At 41.7% G+C, this 22,863-nt stretch overlaps 1 pseudogene; it reads left to right on the top strand.

The window, feature by feature from the left end:
* The first annotated feature begins 465 nt into the window (after positions 1 to 465).
* On the top strand, positions 466 to 1,106 carry LOC149496967 (uncharacterized; annotated as a pseudogene).
* Positions 1,107 to 22,863: the final 21,757 nt, after the last annotated feature.

The raw sequence follows: 22,863 nt of genomic DNA, 5'->3' as shown, positions 1-22,863 counted from the left end.
ATTTTTTGTTGTTTTGTTTGTTCTTCTTCGAGTTAGTTTTAGTTTATATGTTAGTATTTTGTTGGTTAACTTAGTTTGCAATTGATTAGTTTGTAATTACTTAGTTACTTTGTCATTAGTTTTAGTTTGTTAAGTAGGAAGGTTTGTTAATTATGTCACTTTGATAATTGGTTTGTGAATTTTGTTAATTAATATTTTCATCTACTAAAAGTATTCCTTTCAAATTTGCAGATTGCGATAACTCAAAAACTTTTTGTAGCAATTGCGAATCCGATTAGCTAATTCTTTCCCTTTCCCTTTATGTAGTACGTTAAGTTTATAGTAACAGTTTTAATTATGAAAGTTATAAAAAGCAAACTAAGCATAAGCGTAATTTGAATTATATACTAATTGTAGCCAACAAATAGGAAAGCATAAAAAACAAACATAGCATATGCATAATACTTAATTAGCACATTACTTAACATGAAGCATAAAATATTATGTGAGTGGGTCCGTGGGTTGCAATTTCCAGATGGATATGCGTCAAGCATGACTCTATATGTGGACATGCAAAAATATAAATTATTTGGAATGAAAAGCCATAATTGTCATATTTTTATGAAAAGGCTAATACTAATAGTGTTCCAAGAGCTTTTACCAAGTAAAGTATGGGAAGTTTTGATAGAGCTAAGTCTTTTCTTTTAAGGATTTGATAAGTACTATCTTGAGATTAGAGGATATGGTTCTCCTTGTGCGAGAAATACCAATAATCATTTGCAAATTAGAGCGGATTTTTCCACCAGGATTCTTCGATTCTAGGAAGCATCTACCAATTCATTTACCTTTTGAAGCACAAAGGGTGGGGCCGGTGCAATATAACTGGATGTATCCATTTGAAAGGTATATTTTGCAGTTATACCATTTTAATCGTACTAATAAATTTGTTCCCACTAATATACATATTATGTTTTGTTTCTTATTAGAAACATCTTCACATATTAAAGAAGAATATAAACAATAAGGAAAAGGTTGAGGGGTCGATATGCAATGCATACTTGGTGGAAGAAGCTTCCTCTTTTTGTTCCCACTACTTTGCACCCTATGTTTATACTAAACATCGATAAGTCTCGCGAAATGATGACGGAGGCGATAAAATGGAGGAAAATTTAAAAGGCAATCTGTCAATTTATACCTATTTAGGACACACAATGGGACAAGCCAAAAAAAAAAAAAAAAAAGGTGTTTCAATGAGCAAGAGATCAGTGCAGCTCAAACTTACATTTTGTTGAATTGTAAAGAGATGGCCCCATTTGTCGAGTAAGTATATATACTTTTATATTAAACCAGTTATTGTATTATAACTAGTAAACTTGATGTGATTTGATGATATATTTTGTAGGAAATATTTTTCTAAATTGCGAGAAGCATTCCCGATTTACCCGATATTTGTTGTTGATGCAAGACTAGAGGAAGAATTCGCAAATTGGTTCAAATGTTATGTAAGGATCAGTTCAGACTATAAACTTGTAATTACACTAAATTAAATTAATATTTAAATTATTGAATGTTTGTTATTTGCATAGGCGCATAACTTAGAAAGTATTATTAGTAATAAATTCATTGTTGATCTAGCAAAAAGACCTTCACAAATACATAATCGGGTTACTTTGTCAATGATACAAGTTCTATATTGGGCATTGTGGGTCAACTAGAAAAATGTCAAATAATGAAGTATGTGTAAAAGGATGAAATCGCAATGATCAGTCAAGTGATTTTTATAAGAGTTTGCTTGAGGTTATTGAGTTGGAATGTCCAGCTATGCCCATAAAATGGACGATATTATTTAATTGCGAATGGTTCGATCCAATGCCTAATGTTGGAATGAAGGTTCATCTAAAATATAACATAATAGAACTTAAACTTAGAACCTTATGCATAGTTACCATATTGTATAAACTCGAAATTTAAACATCTATAGTTGGTCTCAAAACTTTTGCAGTATTTATGTCAACTACTATGTTGTATCGCAGATCACCTTTTTCTAGTTCAGATAGATATTGTGAATACTCAAATTTTGAGGCTCAAAAAGCCTATTGGTTGACTTTGCTACAGTAAATTTGACTGTGCTACAATGAATTTGCTACAGCAAATTTAATTGTGCTACAGTGCATTTGCTACAGTAAATTTGACTTTTCTACAGTAACTTTGACTCACAAGGCTCAAAGAGCCAATTTTTCCGGACTGCAAACAGCCCGGCCGGACCAGAGGCCATTTCGGAAGTTCACCGAAAATATATCAATATGGTACATGAAACGTCCGGAATTTTACGAGGATCGCGGAACAGGTCCCGGAATATTTTTCGGAGGTCCGAAACTCCCAAAACAGCTCCCGAAGCGACACACGGTGGCCGCACCGGCCACGGCGGCGCCAGCCCCCACCAAGCGCGGGCGACAGCCCTCGCCCAGCGCGGGCGGGGCCTGGCGCCCAGCGCGGGCGAGAACCCTCGCCCAGCGTGGGCGGGGACCCTCGCCCAGCGCGGGCGAGGCCCCTCACACCGCGCGCTGGCGAGGCCCCTCGCGCCGCGCGCGAGCGAGACCCCTCGCCCCGCGCGGGCGAAAACCTCTCGCCTCGCGCCGGGCGAGGCCTCCCGCGCCGCGTGCGGGCGAGGACTCTCGCCCCGCGCGGGCGAGACCTCCCGCACCGCGCGAGGGCGAGGCCTCTCGCCCCGCGCGGGCGAGGCCTCCCGCGCAGCGCCGAGGGCGAGTCCTTCGCCCCGCGCGGGCGAGGCCTCTCGCCCCGCGGCGAGCGAGGCCTGTCGCCCCGCGCACAGGGCCTGGCCCCCCCATCGCGCCCTGGGCGAGGCCTGCCGCCAGCACACGCGGGGCCTCTCGCCCTGCGCGGGCGGGGCCTCTCGCCCCACCGACAGGGCGGTAGCTACCGCCGAGCCTGGGCGGCAGCTACCGCCCAGATTTTCTGGCGGTGGCTACCGCCATGCACGGCGGCAGCCACCGCCCGGGACCCGAAAATGGCCTATAAATAGGCCATTTTCAGGCTGTTTTTGACACCTCTTGTCTGTATTGACGGACGAAACCCTCTCTCTCTCACGCTCCTTGCGTCTTCTTTACCGCTTTTTTGCATTTTAATTTAATTTTTATTGCACTTTTATTGTGATATTTGGTCACTAAAATTAAACAAAAATTAAAAATTAATTAATATACCTAAACGAGGAGCTTAATCTGGAGTTAAGAAGTGGCCGACGATTAAATCAGGTACGTAAATAAAATTCCGCCTATTTAATTTTAGCACTTCATGCATGCTTCTCTTCTACTCTCAATCATTCTATAACTGCATAAAAAGCATGCACGTCAACTAAAATTCCGCTTAATCAAAAAATCAAACTTTTTACGGCCAAAAGTCGTAAAATCGAACCATTTTGGCGAAACGCCTTAAAATCAACACTTTCGACTAAAAGTCATAAAATCAATCATTTTAGCGACAAATCGGTTAAAATCGACATTTTTGGCATAATGCCTCAAAATCAATCATTTTCGGTTTAAAACCGTAAAATCAATCATTTTAGCGACAAATCGCTTAAAATCGACATTTTTGGCATAATGCCTCAAAATCAATCATTTTCGGTTTAAAACCGTAAAATCAACCATTTTAGCGACAAATCGCTTAAAATCGACACTTTTGGCAAAATGCCTCAAAATCAATCATTTTCGGTTTAAAACCGTAAAATCAACCATTTTAGCGACAAATCATTTAAAATCGACATTTTTGGCAAAATGCCTCAAAATCAATCATTTTCGGCTTAAAACCGTAAAATCAACCATTTTAGCGACAAATCGCTTAAATGAACCATTTTGGCACAAATGCCTAAATCAATCAATTTTTGGCAAAATGCCTAAACAAAATGCACAAAGCATACACACACTCATGCACAAAGCATACACACTCATGCACAAAGCATACACACTCATGCACAAAGCATACAAACTCATGCATTAAGCATACCCATTCAAAGCCCTTCAAAGAAGGCCTATCGAACTACGTTGACTTTGATCTTCCATTCAAACGGAAGTACGTAGGCACGTTCGGGATTTCACCCCGAGCGGCAAGTCAAAATCACTCAAATATTTCATTAATCCATCATTCACCTTGCAAAGCATTCATCCATCGGTTAGTTCATCAGCATGACATAGTCTCGGGATCCGCCTCGGGTTCGTAGATTATGCCTTACACATTGGGATAATTAATCTAGTAACTAGATTAATTAAAAATGGAGTCACTTAGGGTTTTTTCCTAGTTTACCCTGAAATAATTAAACAAGGTGGCGACTCATACATTCACGTGCATTTCTGTCCTTAGTCACATGCATTCATATGCCGGTGATATTTTGGGGAGGGGTACACAGTTTGGCGACTCTGCTGGGGATGTTCTGTAATCATTTTGCATAAAGTGGACTACAATTGTTGTGAAAACTAACCGGCCTTTCTTTAAGGCATTATTTTATTATGCTTTGTTTTGCAGGGTACCCTAATACGAATCAAGTGCTCTTTCTTTAAGAATACTTGATAAATCCGGACTTAATTGAAAAATGTGATTAAGACATTAAAACTTGTTGATTTATTTGCACGATTGAGAATCCTTTTCTCCATTGCATAAAAAATGAATTTCAAATGAATTTCTTCTCCTTCTGTTTAAACTTCTGAGTCTGGATAGCAAGTAGCGCTGATCGGCAGGTCTCCTTGATTATGCCGACGGATAGCCAAAGCGTCCTCCCTGTTACCGCAAACCATCTCTAATCCTTTTGGAGGTGGCCCATGAGTATGCGTACCGTTGGACCCACGCGAAACTCCTTGTTTCACATGTGGTTAGGTATATTCATGCTCAAGGTTCAAGGGTCCCTTAATAAGCCGATTCTCTATTTGTGTCATAGCCTATAGAACTTATCCTTTAGGACTATATGCACCCAATGGTACGAATCATCTCATTAAAATAAATTATGACGTGTTGTTGTGCGCATTCATGACATACCATAAGCATTTAAAAAAAAAAAACAGAGAGAAGAGAGTGGAGGGACACAAAAATATCCTTCTGTTTGTCAGTCATGCACAGTTGGACAAAGAGACGATCTATCTCTTATTAGTTACCTTGATACACAACACAGTACCCTAACCCGGTTACCCTCATCCTATCAGGTACCTACTGTTCAAGCGCCAACGTCAGTGCCAGCTACACCTACTGTGCTATCACCAAATTCACCAAGTTCACCAACTTCAACTAGGCCAATGGCATCACTTAATGACATCAAAGCCCTCATGGAACAAATGGAAGCTAGAATGGAAGCTAGAATGCATGAGGCATTGGCCGCCCAGAGAACCGCCCTGCTAGCTGAACTAGGCGGTGGTAATGGAAACGGGATTCCGGTTGGGGGAAATGATCATGGTGCCTCCAATCCAGGACCGGGTGCTGCATCTGCGTCCTCAAACCCTACCCTTAACTTGGATGACATGCCTTCCAAAACTGCCTCTGAGCTGGAAGCTCAGAAAATGAGAGAAAAGCTAGAACTCTTAGAAAGGTCTGTTACCGCCCTTAAGACACACAAAGAAGTCGTGGACATGGACTCCTTGTCTCTGTTCCCCGAAGCAAGACTGCCAACCAAATTCAAAATGCCAAACATGGACAAATTCGATGGAACTACTTGTCCAAAAACACACTTGAAAATGTATGTGGGTGCCCTTAACCCGTTCGGATTGAACAGCGAGCTCCTTGCTCAGTTGTTCCAACAGTCACTCACCGGCGCTGCTTTGAGATGGTTTGTCAGTTTGGACCGATCAAAGATGAAAACTTGGGAAGATATCTGTAATGCATTCAATTCACAGTATCGCTATAACATGGAAGTGGATGTTACCCGAAGAGAACTGGAAACCACCAAACAGAAAAACAATGAGCCCTTTTCCTCGTTCCTTACGAGGTGGAGGGCCAAAGCCTCTCAAATGATCAGCCGACCCTCTGAACAGGAACAAGTTGACATAATAATCAAAAATTTACTGCCTATCTACCAGTCTCAGCTTCAAACACAATACCTACCAACGTTTCAGTCGCTCATTGCCACTGCTACGAAGGTAGAGGATTTACTTCAAATGGGACAACTGAAAGAAGATTCGGGAGCCTCAAGATACAAAAAACCTATCCAGCCCGGAAAAATCCACGAAGTGGCAAGTATCACCCCCACAAACCCTTTACGTGTGGGAAATATGGGAAACACGGGAAGCATGGGAAACATGAGAAACGGCAGTCAGTCAAGAAGAGCATATACTGATCTCGGCATGCCAATCCTTTTGGTATTTCGAGAAGCTGTTAAAGCAAACTACATCAAACCTTTGGAGGCAAGACCACCACCTAACCCCTTACCGAGGAATTTCAAAACCAATGAATACTGTGAGTACCACCAAGCATATGGGCATAAGACTGAGGCATGTTGGACTCTTAAGAACCGCATCCAGGACTTGGTAGACAATGGCTCAATTATCCCGAGAAGCAAACCAAACATTAGCACTAACCCCTTGCCAAATCACGGGGTAAATGCTATCTTTCATGACCAGGAATTGATCGATCCTTTCGATCTATTCCTTGAAAGGAACGAAATTTGTGTCCTAGATTTAAATGACTTTGTCGAGGAACTCGATGCTATAACCAGGAGCGGGAGACAATATGAGCCGATAGTCTTGGACAAAGTCCCAAATAACCCTTACCAAAGGACAGATGAACCAAAAGAAGACCCAGTACTTTCACAGCTAAAGAAGACACAAGCTAGGGTATCGATTTGGGAACTTCTAGCAGCATCTTTTCCTCATCGCCAAGCTCTTTGCAAGGCTTTGAGTCAGCTTCAAACGTCGGTGGAGGTTAGCCCCGAAGTGCTAGTATCCACCCTCACCCAATCTTCGAAGACTCAAAACATCGGGTTTTCGGATGATGACTTACCCACTGGAGGAGATAGTCACAATGATGCCCTCTATATCACGGTTCAGACTAGAGACAAAACTGTGCCCATGGTTCTCATTGATAATGGGTCAGCATTAAACGTCTGTCCATTAAGAGTAGCCAGCTGTCTGGGTTTGGAAGAAACGGATTTCATGCCATCTGACCAGATAGTGAAAGCATATGACAGCACCCGAAGGGAAGTATTGGGAGTTGCTATGCTGAAATTGGCAATCGGGCCAGCCGTAATGGAGGTACCATTCCAGGTGATCGATGTGCCCACCAGTTTCAACCTGCTTTTGGGACGGCCATGGATACACCGTACCAAAGCAGTACCCTCCTCCTTACACCAGAAAGTCAAATTCCCTTATGAGGGTAAAATCATAACAGTTCAAGGAGATGATTACAGCCAGCTTAAAAAGCCAAAGGGCCAGCCTCTCTTTGAGGTCAACCCTGAAAGCGCCTACTTTCCCCTCTCGGGATTTCAGTATGATACTGTGCAATTTATAGAAGGAAAGACTATGAACTCCCAAATTCTCTTTGATTTTGGGACGGTGCAAATAAATTGCATAGTGCCTTTAATGTTGAAAATGTCTTACCTACCAGGAATGGCTATGGCAAGGTCCGGAAAAACATACCCCGCACTGCAAGCCTGGGAATGTCCAGTAAACCAAGGGACTTTTGGGCTGGGATATGAGCCTACTGAGGAAGACCAAGCTAGGAGCTCTAGGAACGGAGGCAGAACAATGCAGATGCCATCACACTTTTTAACTTTGAATAGTCACTTCCGCAAATCCGGAGAGACAATTCCTTATCACGGTTTCCAAGAACCATTTTACTGCCCGACCGCCAAGAAAGTGCTACCTGGATTAGAGATATTTGCTGATGTCTGGGGTAACAAGTCTGAGGCAATAGCTGAGCTGGAAGTAGAAGACTTCATGCTGCCAAGTCTCTTTGATGAGGTTGCAGTCATTACGGGAAAGAAAGAAAATCAAGACCTGCTGAGTTTAATCAAGCCGAAAGAAGGGCCTCTCACCAACTGGTACGCCGAGGAGGAGCGCACTGCTGATATACCCCCTCCCGAGTCAAACCTAGAGTCAAAATCTGTAATCAAGTCCTGTACTGAGTCTGAGTCTGACCCCGAGTCTAAAACCGAGTCAGAGTCCAGTTCCAGTTCTGAGTCGTTAGTGTCGGATCTAGAAAATCCAAATTTCAAATTTAATGTACCTTTTGAAGACGATTCTGTCATTATCAATAAAGGCTTGCAAATCTTTGACTACTCCGCGTGTCTATCTTTCCAAGCATTTCCAAGCAAAAATAATGAAAAAGAAATAAATGAAATGAAAAATGAAAAAGAAAAAATAATAATGGGCAAAGAAGAAAATGAACATACATACATTGCATCTGATTGTGTGAACAGGGAACAGATCAGTGAATGTTTAAAGAAGTTTGTCAATTGCTTCATGTGGAAGGCGAATGACATCACGGGAATTGACCCAGCAATAGTGGTACACAAGATTCCAGTTTATCCCGAGGTTAAGCCAGTGAAGCAGAAGCTAAGGAGGCTGAAGACAGAATGGTCCTTGAAAATCAAGGAGGAAGTTGCCAAGCAACTAGAAAACAAGTTCATAGAACCCATTGCCTACCCGACATGGTTAGCAAACATTGTGCCAGTGCCGAAGAAAGATGGCAAAGTCAGAATGTGTGTAGACTATCGGGATTTGAATAAAGCATGTCCAAAAGATGACTTTCCCCTACCGCATATTGACTTGTTAGTGGATCGAATGGCGGGACACGAGATGGTCTCCTTGACCGATCTTGCTGTCGGATACAACCAAATAATGATGCATGTGCCAGACAAAGAGAAAACGGCATTCATCACAGAATGGGGAACCTACTGTTACAGGGTCATGCCTTTTGGTCTCAAAAATGCCGGGGCAACCTATCAAAGAATGGCAACGACCATTTTCCATGACATGATTCACAAAGAAGTAGAAGTGTATGTCGACGATATGGTCATTAAGTCAAAAACGGCTGAAGAGCATGCAATAGCACTTGAGAAGTTCTTCCTTAGACTTCAAAAGTACAATTTAAAGCTCAACCCGGCAAAATGTCTGTTTGGAGCTACATCCGGAGTATTTCTGGGGCATATGGTCAGCCAAAAGGGCATAGAAATTGACCCTTCAAAAGCCAAAGCCATTATGGAGATGCCGGCGCCGAGGACGGAAAAGGAAGTCCGGGGTTTCCTAGGAAGGCTACAATACATCAGCCGATTCATCAATCAATTGGCCGACACTTGTGGTCCGATTTTCAAATTGCTCAGAAAAGGAGTAGCCGTCAAATGGAATGAGGATTGTCAGAAAGCTTTCGACCAAGTCAAGCAATATCTGTTGTCCCCGCCAGTTTTACAGCCACCAAGGCTGGGAAAGCCTTTGCTGTTGTACCTATCGGTGACAGAAGAAGCGATGGGTGCAATGCTAGCTCAACAAGCAGAAGATACAAGGGTAGAAAATGCCGTGTATTACCTCAGCAAAAGGATGCCAGAATATGAGCTAAAATACAATAAGATAGAGAAATTGTGTCTGGCTCTAGTATGGGCTTGTACAAAGCTGCAGCACTACCTCTCATCTTACACCACAAATGTTGTTTCTGAATCGAACCCCTTGAAATTCCTTATGGAGAGGCCGGTTCTTGATTGTAAGATGGCTAAGTGGGTGTCAGTACTCGCGGCTTATGATTTGAAATTTGTGCAACGGAAAGCGGTGAAAGGCGGAGCCTTGGCCGATCAATTAGCAGAATTACCGGTCGAAGACAAAATGCCGGAGGTAGAATTTCCTGATGAAGACTTGTTGAACTTGGAAAGTGAGGTCTGGGAAATGTACTTCGATGGAGCTTCGAACTACCATGGAAACGGGGTTGGAGTCGTATTCAAAACTCCTTGTGGCGAATACATTCCGATTGCAGTCAAATTAGATTTCGACTGCACAAACAATGAAGCCGAGTATGAAGCTTGCATAAAGGGGTTAGAAGCAGCCCTGGAAAAAGAGATAAAGGTCCTCAAGGTTTTCGGAGATTCTAACTTAATAGTCTCCCAAGCTTTAAGGAAATGGAAAATTAAAGAAGAGCGTTTGGTTCCTTACCTACAACGCTTGGACGAATTGGCTCAGCAATTTGAGGATTTATCTTTCCACTACTTGCCGCGAGCCAAAAATCAGTTCGCAGATGCTCTGGCTACTTTAGCCTCCATGGTCGATGTAGAAGGAGACCGAGTCATCCGACCTCTGACAGTGCGGCTACAGAAACAGCCAGCACATATCATGAATTTGGTCGATGACAAGCCTTGGTATTGGGATATACAGAATTACCTTCAGAATGAAACCTACCCGGAAGGATCCACTAAGACTGATCAACGAACATTGAGACAGTTGGCATCCGGATATTTCCTTACTGATGGAGTTCTGTACAAGAGAAGTTGGAGCGGCTTGCACCTAAGGTGCGTCGATGAGGGAGAAGCTCAAACCATCATGGATTCCTTACATAACGGGGAATCTGGCCCACACATGCACGGGATAGCCTTGGCTCGAAAAATCATGAACCTAGGTTATTACTGGTCAACCATGAAGGCAGATTGCGTGAGGCACGCGCAGAAGTGTCACGAATGTCAAATTTTTGCTAAGCTGCAAAGACAACCTCCGGTCAATTTGAATCCTATTGCTTCACCATGGCCTTTCGCAACTTGGGGCATAGACGTGATCGGAAAAATCCACCCGAAAGCTTCCAACGGTCACCAGTTCATTTTGGTTGCTATAGATTACTTCACTAAGTGGATCGAGGCAGCCTCTTATTCAATTCTGAATGCCAAGAAGGCAGCGCAGTTCGTTCGTACCAACATCCTTTGTCGGTACGGAACGCCATTCGAGATCACCACGGACAATGGAGCTCACTTCCAGGGTGAATTTGCTAATTTGTTGAAAGAAACGAGGATTCGACACCATAAATCCTCGCCCTATCGTCCACAAACAAATGGGGCTGTGGAAGCTGCAAATAAGGCTATAAAAGTCATTTTACAGAAGACAGTCAAAAAGCATAAAGCTTGGCATGAACAGTTGCCGAATGCCTTATGGGGATATAGGACTTCAATTAGAACACCTACTGGGGCAACCCCGTATTCCTTAGTATATGGCATGGAAGCAGTATTGCCTATTGAGCTGGAAGTTCAGTCGGCAAGAGTTATCCAAGAAAGTCAGATTAGCGAAGCCGATTGGGTGAAGAATTATCATTCGCAACTCTTGGGCATGGACGAAAAGCGGTTACAAGCAATCCACCAAACTCGAGTCTACCAAAGGAGAATGGCACGACATTTTAACAAGAAGGTCAAAGACCGGAAACTGGAAGAAGGTTGTTTAGTCCTGAAGGAAATTAGACAGCCAATCACGGATCCACGTGGGAAGTTTCGCCCTCATTGGGCTGGACCCTATGTGTTGAAGAAAATACTGTCTGGCGGAGCCGTCATCTTAACTGATTTGGATGGTTTGGAATTCACGAATCCATGTAATTTAGATCAGTTAAAAAGATATTTTGTGTAATAAGCATTGCATAATGTAAAACGAACTACATTAGACCTGATTCTCTTCAAAAAAAAAGAAATTACATATCGGAGATATGTAGGCAGCCCTCATTGGGTACGGTCTAAACATTAATAAAAATCATCATTTCATCATTCTTTCTTCTTTGCTAATAAAAAAAAATAATAAACAAAAAAAAAAATAAAAAAAATAAAAAAAATAATATAATAAAAAAAAAAACAAAGAAAAACCCGCTAAGTCGAAAACCCGAAAGGGCAACTTAGGCAAAAAGTCGGGGCCCGCTAAGTCGAAAACCCGAAAGGGCGGCTTAGGCAAAAATGGGTAGCTCGCTAAGTTGAAAACCCGGAAGGGCAGCTTAGGCAAAAATTAGAGCTTAAAGGAATAAAGTTGGAACGTGCTTGGAAAGCTTAAAAGTCAAACAACACTCCAAAAAAAAAAATAAAGCCAAACAGTACAAGCAAAAAGCCAAAAAAAAAAAATAATAAAATAAAATCCATGAAACAAAAATACATCTCAAAACCAAAGAATAAAAGCCTATCAGAGTCTAGGTGGCCCGTCGCCTCCGTGGGGCAACGTCCTCCGAGTCATCCCTAGCTGTTGAACTCTCTCCAGCCTCGCCTGTCCAAGGAGTCAACACAATCTCCTCATCAATCCTAACCCCCTCACCAGTGTCAGCCTGAGTCCAACCCTCAAGTGCACTCAGCAGTGCGTTCCTCCTCAGCTTTTCAACCGGCCAGACAGCATTCACGAACCAGGCCCGATACTCAGGAGAAGTCTGAATACCAGCAGGATTAGGTAAAGGCCTAACCATCTGATGATCTCTAACCCAAGCTCTAAGGACAGCTCGGGTAACTCCCGGAGTAATGGTGGAATCGGATAAAGAATTATCCATGATCGGTACAGTCTGATCTATTCCCATTTGCCTCATAGCACGCGAAGCATAGTACCAAGTACAATGGGTAAGTCCTAAGAGGTAAACCTGAGTATGACGAGAGCTGACCTGTATAAAGCGGGTAATGCCATACCAGGGTACAAACCACAGCACTTCATTCGGACCCAACTCAATCAGCCATGAAGTCCATGCATCAGTGGACGGATGTGTGATTAAGATCCTCCGCATGCGATACTGAACGGGATTATACGGCAGTAAAATAGGAACAGCAACCACTTGGAGGTGATCCTTTAACCAAACCTGAGTAATGGATCCTTTCTATTACAAAGGGATAGGTCAAAAAAAAAAAAAAAAAATATATATATATAATAATAATAATAATAATGAAAACAAAAAAGGAAGGAAATACCTGGAGAATAATAGGAGAAACTGTCCAATCCTCGAAGCCTAAAGCGGCTCTGTCGAGGCTCCTAATAGTTTCTGCCAGCACAATGCCACCTATGCAACCCATGTCCTCCATCTGCCGAACCATGGGACAAAGTCGCAAATCCCCGAAGCCTGGATCCTTGTTGAATAAGAAGCCAGCCAATAAGCAAAAAACCAAGGCCCGCATTCTTAATCTCATCCGGTCTGGGTCATCTGAACAGACCCCCGAGAACTCATCAATCAGGGGCAGCAGAACTGCTTTCTGATCTCCAACAATCATGGCCCTAGCCTGAGGTCGGCTGAACTGAAACAGACTTTCAAACGACCGAACATACCCGATCTTGACTTCATGCCTGACCAAAGGGGCATTGGGGTCGCACCCTATGATAGCACAGAATTCCTCAAAAAGAGGGCACATTTCCTCCATCATGGCCCCGAATCGGAAAACATGGGCCTCTGGATCCCAAAGCCTGATGCAAGCCCATAAGAAATCCCAGTCGACTACTACCCCCCTAAGGGTAATGATAGGAGAGAGTCCATACCTCTTCAAGTTGATCTTTTCAACTTTAGAGAGACTCCTAGCCCAACTGTGCATGCTATGATTGAAAGAAGGATTCATTCTTTGGAAAAGATAAACACGGAGAGAAAAGAAGGAGAGAGAAGATAGGGAATGAGTGAAAAGCCGAAGCAAAGAATAAGCCTTTATAGGAGAAAAAGCACCGAATGAGGGCGACAGCAGCCGCCGAATGAAGGCGGTAGCAGCCGCCGAATTGTCAATAAATGACGGCGGCAGCAACCGCCGAATTACTGCCGAATGATGGCGGTAGCGACCGCCACACACACAAAAAAAAAAAAAAAAAAAAAAAAAAAAAAAAGAAGAAAAAAAAGGAAAAAGAGAGTATTTTGTCTATAAGATGAAGTCCTCCCATTTCATTTCAAATACAATAAGCATGCATACATATATTTCGATACTAACCAAGTGCAGGTACAAAATAAAGCTCAGTACAAAAAAAGAAAGGGGAACAGAAAAATTCAGCAACCATGACTTCAGCGACGGGGCCTCTGCCTTCTCTGATCACTGTAAGCCTCACGAGTCCAGGACGAAGACAGTTCTTGCTGCATCCCGAGCATCAATTCCATCATTTGATTGATCAATCCGACAGGAACCTACAAAAAAAAAAAAAAAAAAAAAAAAAAAAAAAAAAAAAAAAAGAGATGAATGCAAATCCACGTCAAATCTCTCATGAATCATTTTTGTGAGAGGTTTAACAATTTTTACTTACCTCGGTAATGTCCTCAGAAGGCAGAGCCAAGCGATCCACATTCTCCAGTGGGACTTCTCGAAAGGCTAAAGAAGCGTCTGGAGTATGGTAGGAAATGCTGTACGGAAGGCGTAAATTGGCCAAGTCTGAGTGAAGCGACCCGGTAGCCTCTGAAACAGCCCGGGGAGCCCTGGAATGGCCGGCCGAGCGGCTAGGACCGGCTTGAGAGGAACCCTCAGCCCAAGTAGAAGAAGAAGGATCAGTCGTAGGCCTTCTCTTTGGAGTCCTACTCGAAGAACCCGCAGCCCGAGAAGAGCGGGTGGCGGGCGGATGGAAGGGAACTGATCTCTGAAAATCATCAAGCCGCGACCCAATAGGCTGCATCAGAAAAAGTCTGCAGAACTCAGCATAATCTCCCTCTAAGATGAGCTCTCCATATGGAATACCCTCAATATGAGCATCAGTGAGAATCATCTGTTTGCCCGCTCGCATGTCCCCGGGAGGAGGATAAGGAATGGAACGACAGCCTCTTATTTGAAGGTCTACTCTCTCGCCTAAGTAATATCGTCTCAAGATCGGATGCGACAGAATCACCCTCCGCCGAAGCAAGTCATCTGATCGCTGGAAATGAGAATCAACTTGAATCCAGCTCTGTAGATGGGTGGCCATCGCCCCCATTTCAACCTACAAAAGAAGCAAATGTGTTAATAAATCTTTTTTATTTAACATATTCAAGAGTTGCTAAATACATGCCTGTGCCGGGCTGCACGTATCGAAGAAGATTCTTAGATCTTTTAGCGAGTGCCTATGCCGACTCGTATGAAGATTTGTTCGGTACCATCTCCAAGCCAAAGGTACTAGCCCTAATCCGAGATCGGCCTGAATCTGCTCCGGGCGAGTATAAGGAAAGTATTCAAATGCCCAAATCTGCAGCAAAGAAGAAACGAGAGTCAGAAGAGGGCAAATGAAACAGAAAATATACAGAATGTGCTTGCATTACCTCCCAGAAGTAGTAGGTCCCGCTAAGTTTGCAGTGGCTCCGACTCAGATCACACATATCATCATACATACGGCTCAGGATAGCGCCGGCCCAGTCGTACTCCGTAAGATGGGCTAGATTTTCTAAACTCTTCAAGATAGAAGGATTGAACCTTTCTTTCCTGTTGGACCAGAAGGTCGACGCAAACATCAGCAACAAAGTGAACCTGGCCACTTGAGAAGCCGTCAGCTCTCCCCGCCTGTGTCTAGCATAAATACCGGGGGCCTGGAGGTATAGCCAGCGCCTAGAAACGCTCAAAGCTGGAGTAGCGGAGCCTGGCCCGACAATCCGAGGCAGGTCTATACCAATCAACTCCACCATCCGATCAGGGGAAACTTCTGTCCTCCAGTCGTCGTATAACTCGATCGGCCGAATACCAAAAGGGATGCCGGTAATCACAGAAAAATCCACGGGAGTCATTGTCATCTCGCCCCAGGAAAAATGAAAAGTGTTGGTGGTGTCCCACCATCTTTCAGCCAAAGCACCCAGCAACTCCTTGTGACTGTTTCGGCAAGCATCAAAATGTCTCAAGTAACCCAGTCGGGACGGATTGATGATCGCTCCAACCGGGTGGTTCGGATCTAATGTCTCGATCGCGATTTCGGACATAGAAATCTCAGCCACATCCAATCTAATGTAAGGATCCTAAAAAAGGTAAAACAATATGAGATTTGGTCCTTGGTTCCTTACTAAGGATAATATCTTAGCATGCATGCTCATGAAACAGTAAGCGCAGAAAAATTCACAATTTCACAATTCGGCCTAAGGACCGAAAATCACACTCGGGCCACAGAGGCCCAAAATTCACAATTTCACAATTCGGCCTAAGGACCGAAAATCACACTCGGGCCACAGAGGCCCAAAGCTCACAATTTCACAATTCGGCCTAAGGACCAAAAATCACACTCGGGCCACAGAGGCCCAAAATTCACAATTTCACAATTCGGCCTAAGGACCGAAAATCACACTCGGGCCACAGAGGCCCAAAGCTCACAATTTCACAATTCGGCCTAAGGACCGAAAATCACACTCGGGCCACGGAGGCCCAAAGTTCACAATTTCACAAATTTGGCCCAAAGCCCGAAAAGCCACAATCCCTATTTTCTTTAGGCCCCTAAGGCCCGAAAAAATAATAATCAGAGTAAAAGAAGGCGTACCTGGGCGAAGATGCCTGTTACGGAGGCGTGACTGTTAGCGTCCGCCGTAAGGTTGACTTCGTCAAGCGAGATCCCCAGAGACCCCAGGTACTCCTCGCCGCTCAGATCAGAGGAAGCCATGAAAGAAGAGAAACCTTAAAACCTAGGAAGTTGAGAGAATTTGAGAGATTTCCTTAACTTAGAAAGTCTTGAATGAATGAGAATGAGCTTTCTTTTAGGCTATTTATAAGCAAATAGCCAAGAGGCGGGTCTTCTGGACGCGTCCAATTCTCGCCTACAAAATTTGCGTTTCATACAACCACCGACTCCCATAAATCATTTTATGGTCGACGGTGGGGGGCAACTGTGAATACTCAAATTTTGAGGCTCAAAAAGCCTATTGGTTGACTTTGCTACAGTAAATTTGACTGTGCTACAATGAATTTGCTACAGCAAATTTAATTGTGCTACAGTGCCCAGCGCGGGCGAGAACCCTCGCCCAGCGTGGGCGGGGACCCTCGCCCAGCGCGGGCGAGGCCCCTCACACACCGCGCGCTGGGCGAGGCCCCTCGCGCCGCGCGCGAGCGAGACCCCTCGCCCCGCGCGGGCGAAACCTCTCGCCTCGCGCGGGCGAGGCCTCCCGCGCCGCGTGCGGGCGAGGACTCTCGCCCCGCGCGGGCGAGACCTCCCGCACCGCGCGAGGGCGAGGCCTCTCGCCCCGCGCGGGCGAGGCCTCCCGCGCCGCGCGAGGGCGAGGCCTCTCGCCCCGCGCGGGCGAGGCCTCTCGCCCTGCGCGAGCGAGGCCTGTCGCCCCGCGCACAGGGCCTGGCCCCCCCTCGCGCCCTGGGCGAGGCCTGCCGCCAGCACACGCGGGGCCTCTCGCCCTGCGCGGGCGGGGCCTCTCGCCCCACCGACAGGGCGGTAGCTACCGCCGAGCCTGGTGCGGCAGCTACCGCCCAGATTTTCTGGCGGTGGCTACCGCCATGCACGGCGGCAGCCACCGCCCGGGACCCGAAAATGGCCTATAAATAGGCCATTTTCAGGCTGTTTTTTGACACCTCTTGTCTGTATTGACGGACGAAACCCTCTCTCTCTCACGCTCCTTGCGTCTTCTTTACCGCTTTTTGCATTTTAATTTAATTTTTATTGCACTTTTATTGTGATATTTGGTCACTAAAATTAAACAAAAATTAAAAATTAATTAATATACCTAAACGAGGAGCTTAATCTGGAGTTAAGAAGTGGCCGACGATTAAATCAGGTACGTAAATAAAATTCCGCCTATTTAATTTTAGCACTTCATGCATGCTTCTCTTCTACTCTCAATCATTCTATAACTGCATAAAAAGCATGCACGTCAACTAAAATTCCGCTTAATCAAAAAATCAAACTTTTTACGGCCAAAAGTCGTAAAATCGAACCATTTTGGCGAAACGCCTTAAAATCAACACTTTCGACTAAAAGTCATAAAATCAATCATTTTAGCGACAAATCGGTTAAAATCGACATTTTTGGCATAATGCCTCAAAATCAATCATTTTCGGTTTAAAACCGTAAAATCAATCATTTTAGCGACAAATCGCTTAAAATCGACATTTTTGGCATAATGCCTCAAAATCAATCATTTTCGGTTTAAAACCGTAAAATCAACCATTTTAGCGACAAATCGCTTAAAATCGACACTTTTGGCAAAATGCCTCAAAATCAATCATTTTCGGTTTAAAACCGTAAAATCAACCATTTTAGCGACAAATCATTTAAAATCGACATTTTTGGCAAAATGCCTCAAAATCAATCATTTTCGGCTTAAAACCGTAAAATCAACCATTTTAGCGACAAATCGCTTAAATGAACCATTTTGGCACAAATGCCTAAATCAATCAATTTTTGGCAAAATGCCTAAACAAAATGCACAAAGCATACACACACTCATGCACAAAGCATACACACTCATGCACAAAGCATACACACTCATGCACAAAGCATACAAACTCATGCATTAAGCATACCCATTCAAAGCCCTTCAAAGAAGGCCTATCGAACTACGTTGACTTTGATCTTCCATTCAAACGGAAGTACGTAGGCACGTTCGGGATTTCACCCCGAGCGGCAAGTCAAAATCACTCAAATATTTCATTAATCCATCATTCACCTTGCAAAGCATTCATCCATCGGTTAGTTCATCAGCATGACATAGTCTCGGGATCCGCCTCGGGTTCGTAGATTATGCCTTACACATTGGGATAATTAATCTAGTAACTAGATTAATTAAAAATGGAGTCACTTAGGGTTTTTTCCTAGTTTACCCTGAAATAATTAAACAAGGTGGCGACTCATACATTCACGTGCATTTCTGTCCTTAGTCACATGCATTCATATGCCGGTGATATTTTGGGGAGGGGTACACAGATATAGGTAAAGGGGTGGAGGACTCTACACGAGGGGGACGAAGTCACGGTATTTGAGGACAAGCTGGTCGTGCCAGAGCATGTGACACTCATACAGTCACATGAACCCCATTGCCTCCGCTACCTCCTATCCCTCCTTCTACTCAGGCACCTACTTTTGATGCTGCAATACCATCAGCATCGGCCCCTCCACCTAGTAATATTCAATTCACCATTATTCTTTTTTTGTATATATATATATATATTAGTATATTAGCATTGACATTTTTCTACTCCTGCTCATTTTCTATTAATTTGTGTGAATGACTTGAATCAATGTTTTATATTGCCTTTTTTAACAGGCCAAAATTTAAATTTCATTTTTTATTTCAAAAATTAATTAACGACTGATTGCGACGGACAGACATAGCGATCAATTTGCGACTACATTAGCCACAGATTAGTGACGGATTAACAATGGATTGTAATACATAGAAAACACATTGGAGATAGATACAATGACCAATTTGTGACCACTTTAATGATCAATAGCGATCGTCACCTTTAGCGACCGAATAGCTATAAAATTTTTGTTGCTTTATGGAAGTCATTCAACGATCGTATTGTCAAAATTAGCTATCAATTATGTGGCCGCTAATCAGCGACGACTATCAAATCCGATCACTAACGACTTCGCGACAAGTTTTTATGCAATCGATACACATGGTCGCCGTTTGGTCGCTATTTCTAATTTAGTGACAAAAAAAAAAAAAAAAAAGGACTAGTGACCAACTTGTTGGTCGTTAATAAGCTTTTTTTTGTACTAAGAATAATGACTACGTGCAACGCACATTATAAAAAATTTATATGGAAGAATATAGAATTCTCTTTTTGTAAGGGAAAGTGACATGGAGAAAGAGAAAGAAAATAAAAAATATTAATTAAATTAATAATAAAAATATCATTATTATTTTCCATTAATCCCTAGGATACAATTGTAATAAGTTGCCAAACTTAAATTAAGTAAATCATTATTTGGTCTTTATAAGAAATTATAAATTAGGACCTCTATTTTTAGAAACAAATTAAATAATCTCTTTATTTTTTCACTCAAATAAATAATTAATTTTGCTAATCTTTTTGTTATTCAACTAAAAGAAATCAAATAAAATAGAATTTTTTAGTCATAATTTGATCTAAATATATAAACGACTTTTATTTCTATTAATTTCTTATTTATAAATTAGAATTAATGAAATTAAATAAAAGAAAAAAATCCATAACTCTTTTTTTTTTTTTGAAGAAACAAATTTTATTAAGATTGCAAGTCCAGAGAAATGAGAGTTTCGATAGGTCTAAGAAGCTCTGTGGGTCCCGTTATGTATGGCACAACCAAGGAGGGAGTGAATTGAATTTTTGAAAAATTTGACTTTTTAAAAGACAAGATTAGAATTCTGTAGCAACGGAAATAGAAAGCGTTTGTGAGAGTCAATTATCAAGATTAGAACTTCCTCACAAGGCTTTTGCAAGATTAAAAAGACTCTATGAAGAATAGTTATTACGTTTAAAAACTACTTCACAAAGCTTATGCAAGATTAGAAAACTGATTTAAAACTTAGATTGTGATTTCTACTAAATATAAAAGGACAGAGTAGAACTTGGTAAAATCACAATACAGAAATCCAGATTTCTAAGATTCCACAAAGATAGAGCTTATTCACATTTAGAAACCGAAACTCATTAACAACTTTTCATTTTTGAAATGATTAACATAAGTGTAAATAGAATATAATCAAGCAACACTTAGAAAATAAAAGAAGATAAACAAAGAGATTTATAGTAGTTCAGCAATAACTCGCCTACATTCACTCCCTAAGACTCATCTTGAGATCCTCCACTATGTTATCTCTTTTCAAGGGTAAGAGACAATCCAATTTTACAAGGAAATAGATCAACGCCTAAATCTAACCTTTGTCCCACTAATTTTTGAAGGTTCTAATCAGCCTCTGTCCTTTTTTTTTTGTAGAAAACAGAAAACTCATATTAAGACATTAGAACTTCACACAAGGAGAAGACCACTTGATAACCTTTTACACCATAGCTTTTCACCTAAGCTATTACACAAATGTTTTTCGTTTAAAAGCCTCTAGCCTACAACAGATTAGAAGAATTTATATAGACAGAGAAAAATGCAGTTATAAGCATAGGAGAACAGAAAATAGATTTTGAAAACAAAAAGAAGGTTCAGAGTTGTTCTTCAAAAAGTGTTATTACCAAATTTATTTTCTCTTGAAAAATATCTCTTGAAGAAAATAGATGAAAAGAAATAAAAGGGGGTTGAAGAGAGAGCTGTGGGTCCCGTATATGTATGGCACAACCCTAGAGGGGGGTGAATTGGGTTTTCTATAAACAGATATAAATTTTAGAATTTCTAAACAAAATATAGAATTCTAAGTGCAGCGGAAAAAGAAAGAACTTTGTGAGAATAGAATATGGATTAGAATCACCTCACAATGTTCTATTCATAAAAGATAAAAAGTCTGTGCAAAGTTCAGCTATCGAGTAGAACTGCTTCACACTGACTTATTCAATATTAGAACTTCTTTATGAAGGAAAGCTATTGAAATTAGAACTTCCTCATAAAGTTTAGAAAATCACATACGACTTTGTGAGAGACAGTTATTGAATTTAGACCTGCTTCACAAAGCCTTAATCAAGTGTCAGAACTACTTTACGATGGAAAGCTATTGAAATTAGAACTTCCTCATAAAGTTTAGAAAATTAATTAGAAACCCAAGCAGTGAGATATATTGTGAATAGAAGAACGGTTAGAACATGTTCACTTATCAGAATTCCAGAGTTCTAATGTTCAGAACATATAAGACTTATTACCGTTTTAGAACAATAAATTCATTTTCAACTTTAGCATTTCTAAAATGTAAACAGAAGTGTAATAAAAGCAGTGTCAAGCAAACTTCAGAAATTAAAAGATGAACACAATGATTTATAGTGGTTCGGCACTAACTCGCCTACATCCACTCCCCAAGACGCATATTGAGATCCTCAACTATGTTATCTCTTTTCAAAGGTAAGAGACAAACCAACAGTACAAGGCAATAGATCAACACCTAGATCTACCCTTTTATCCCACTAGATTTTCCAAAGGTTCTAGTTAACCTCAACCCTTTCTGTTTTTGGCAGAGTACAGAAAGTCAATTCAAGACATTAGAATCCCACACATAGAGAAGGTTGCTTGATAACCTCTATCACAATAGCTTCTCACCTAAGCTATTACACAATTGTTTATCAAATAAAAGCCTGTCTACTATAGATTACATAATCTAAATAGACAGAAAGAAACGCACATATAAGCACAGGAAAAATAGTTTATCAGATTAGAAAATCGTTTAGAACTCAGAACCGTTTTCAAAAGTAGTTAGAAAAATTCTTTTCTCTTTAAAGATAAATGCGTTAAGTGTAAAGATGAAAAGAAAAATGGGGGTAGAGAGTAAGTTTTGAGAGATAAAGATTTGATCAATGAGAGAATGCTCTTAAAACGGAAACTCTTACTTCACCATAGCTCAATACGTGAAAGCTCCTATTTATAGAGAGCATTGTGTCTCTTGCTTTTGGAAAGTGAATATTTCATTTGAAATCAGAATATTTGCTTTCCTTATTTAGAAGATGCGAAAATCTTTGTTACCAAAAATTTATTTTATCCTTTTTGGTAAGAGAATAAAACACGATTTTGCTTTCCTTTAACCAAAAGATTTTCGGCAGCATTATTTGGAAAAATTATTTTTACGGAAAGATTTTCTTACTAAAAATGAAAAGATTCTTCCTTCGTTTTTAAGGTAAGAGAATAAATTGAAGTACCTTTAGATTTTTCAAAGAGATTTCCGAAAAGGATAGTGTATGATTTATTACCAAAAACCTTGGAGACCTAATCTCTTTAGTTTTAGGAAATTAAATCATTTTAACTTTAAAGAACATTTTCAAAAACAAATAAACCAATTTATTCGAAAAATCTAATTTTCGAAAAATATTTTGAATGAGAGAAAAAAATTTAATTTATGTGCTCATATATGAATTTTCTCTCTATCCTACAAGTATCCTAAATACCTAACCACTAGGGTCTTCGGATAATCTTCACACTCAATGTAGGA

The sequence above is a fragment of the Jatropha curcas genome, chromosome 4 (assembly GCF_041381405.1).
Source record: "Jatropha curcas cultivar XTBG-Jc1 chromosome 4, XTBG_Jcur_1.0, whole genome shotgun sequence".
In the NCBI taxonomy this organism is placed as follows: Eukaryota; Viridiplantae; Streptophyta; class Magnoliopsida; order Malpighiales; family Euphorbiaceae; genus Jatropha; species Jatropha curcas.
This window is presented reverse-complemented; position numbering and strand designations above follow the sequence as displayed.